The sequence below is a fragment of the Bubalus kerabau genome, chromosome 17 (genome assembly GCF_029407905.1).
Source record: "Bubalus kerabau isolate K-KA32 ecotype Philippines breed swamp buffalo chromosome 17, PCC_UOA_SB_1v2, whole genome shotgun sequence".
NCBI classification, from domain to species: domain Eukaryota; kingdom Metazoa; phylum Chordata; class Mammalia; order Artiodactyla; family Bovidae; genus Bubalus; species Bubalus kerabau.
In genome coordinates, this window is record NC_073640.1 from 51,263,319 (window position 1) to 51,266,199 (window position 2,881).

General features: G+C 43.3%; 1 pseudogene; it reads left to right on the top strand.

Annotated features, from left to right (window-relative positions):
- Window positions 1-890: 890 nt before the first annotated feature.
- On the top strand, window positions 891-1,116 carry LOC129630646 (cytochrome c oxidase subunit 6C-like; annotated as a pseudogene).
- Window positions 1,117-2,881: the final 1,765 nt, after the last annotated feature.

The following is a 2,881-nucleotide window of genomic DNA, read 5'->3' on the forward strand; positions in this document are numbered from 1 at the left end:
TTCAGTTCAGTTCAGTTCAGTCGCTCAGTTGTGTCTGACTCTGCGACCCCATGAATCGCAGCACGCCAGGCCTCCCTGTCCATCACCAACTCCCGGAGTTCACTCAGACTCACGTCCATCGAGTCAGTGATGCCATCCAGCCATCTCATCCTCTGTCGTCCCCTTCTCCTCCTGCCCCCAATCCCTCCCAGCATCAGAGTCTTTTCCAATGAGTCAACTCTTCGCATGAGGTGGCCAAAGTACTGGAGTTTCAGCTTTAGCATCATTCCCTCCAAAGAAATCCCAGGGCTGATCTCCTTCAGAATGGACTGGTTGGATCTCCTTGCAGTCCAAGGGACCCTCAAGAGTCTTCTCCAACACCACAGTTCAAAAGCGTCAATTCTTCAGCACTCAGCCTTCTTCACAGTCCAACTCTCACATCCATACCACTGGAAAAACCATAGCCTTGACTAGACGGACCTTTGTTGGCAAAGTAATATCTCTGCTTTTGAATATGCTATCTAGGTTGGTCATAACTTTTCTTCCAAGGAGTAAGCGTCTTTTAATTTCATGGCTGCAGTCACCATCTGCAGTGATTTTGGAGCCCCAGAAAATAGTCTGACACTGTTTCCACTGTTTCCCCATCTATTTCCCATGAAGTGATGGGACCAGATGCCATGATCTTCGTTTTCTGAATGTTGAGCTTTAAGCCAACTTTTTCACTCTCCACTTTCACTTTCATCAAGAGGCTTTTTAGTTCCTCATGGTGCCCCAATTTCCTCATCTGTAAAATGGAATCATAAGACCCACTTCATCCATTTAATCATCTCTCCTATAAATATTTACCAAGGTCCATTTCTCCATCTGTCTGGAAGGATGTTGTTGTTGAGCTGTCAAGGAGAAAAACTACCATGGCTTCCAGTTCTTTGAAAAAACCTCAGATGTGTGGACTTCTGGCCAATATCTGTGATTTCATATCCTTGGATTATTCACTGTCTCCTTGGGAGTTGCAACTTTCTATAAGCTTGATGTGGTTGAATAAGGAAATAAGATAATGCAGACTTCTGCAAAAATTATAACTCCATAAAAGCTTTTGAGGAGATCAGGAAGACTGGCATCTTTCAGAGTGCAATGTGATTTTGGAATAGAAAGAATTTCTTTGGGTTGCGTTCCATGGAAGTTTGCCACTTGCCTGTGTTCCTGCACTATGAACTATGAATATCTGGGCTAAGGAATAATTTCTCTAGATAAATAAATGATTAACAATACTGTGCAAAAACAAAAAAAGTTTAACAAGTACCTATCCTGTGTCAGATGCTGTTTTAAGGATGAAGAGCCCTGCAGAAAAAGAAAGAAAGAAAGCAGACAAAAATCCCTGCTCTCCCAGAGCTGATATATAAGAGGAATTGTCGACTAAAAAGATGCACAACATGAGCGTTGCAATTTAAGTTTTATTTGGGGCAAAATGAGGACTGCAGCCTGGGAGATAGCACTTCAGATAGCTCTGAGAGACTGCTCCAAAGAGGGAGTAGGGGGAGGTCAACATATAAGATTTTGGTGAAGTGGGAGCTCAATGAAATCAAGCGCTTACTTTACAGAAGGTTTTCTGCTGGTCATGAGGAGTCACCATGAAGGGATTTAGTGCTTTTCTAGATATAAGGGTTTCCCTGGTGGTTCAGTGGTAGAGAATCTGCCTGCCAATGCAGGAGACACAGGTTTGATCCCTGAGTTGGGAATATCCCCTGGAGAAAGAAGTGGCAACCCACTCCAGTATTCTTGCCTGGGGAATCCCATGGACAGAGGAGCCTGGCGGGCTACAGACCATGGGATCCCTAAAAGTCTGACAGGACTGAGTGATTAAACAACAATAACAAGGATTAGGATCATGAAATCAGTTTCTGAGAATATCTAACTATCTAAAGACCTGTTCCACCAGTTTCCCCGGAGCACAGAGTGCCTCACTCTCCACCCTGAACTCCCTTCAGAGAGTGTCGAAGGTCAGTAGCTGCAGTAGCAGAGCGAGATGGCAAATGCCCTTGTTGTCGTTCAGTTGCTGGCAGTCTGTAGCTGACAGACGTTACCTGAAACACTGAGTTCACCTCTTGGTGGGTGTTGAGCCCAAAGACAGGACTAAGCCAGAGCTTTCTCATTACAATCCCAAAGAAAGGCAATGCCAAAGAATGCTCAAACTACTGCACAATTGCACTCATCTCCCAGGCTGATAAGAAAGTAATAAAGTAATGCTCAAAATTCTCCAAGCCAGGCTTCAACAGTATGTGAACCATGACCTTCCAGATGTTCAAGCTGGATTTAGAAAAGGCAGAGGAACCAGAGATCAAATTGTCAGCATCCACTGGATCATAGAAAAAGCAAGAGAGTTCCAGAAAAACATCTATTTCTGTTTTATTGACTATATGCCAAAATCTTTGACTGTGTGGACCACAACAAACTCTGGAAAATTCTTAAAGAGATGGGAATACCCACCACTTGACCTGCCTCTTGAGAAATCTATATGCAGGTCAGGAAGCAACAGTTAGAACGTTAGAACTGGACATGGAACAACAGATTGGTTCCAAATAGGAAAAGGAGTATGACAAGGTATATTGTCACCCTGCTTATTTAATTTACATGCAAAGTACATCATGAGAAACACTGGGCTGGATGATGTACAAATGGGAATCAAGATCACCCTGAGAAATATCAATAACTTCAGATATGCAGATGACACCGCCGTTATGGCAGAAAGCAAAGAAGAACTAAAGAGCCTCTTGATGAAAGTGAAAGAGGAGAGTGAAAAAGTTGGCTTAAAACTCAACATTAAGAAAACTAAGATCATGGTATCTGGGCCCATCATTTCATGGCATATAGATGGGGAAAGAGTGGCAGACTTTATTTTGGGGGG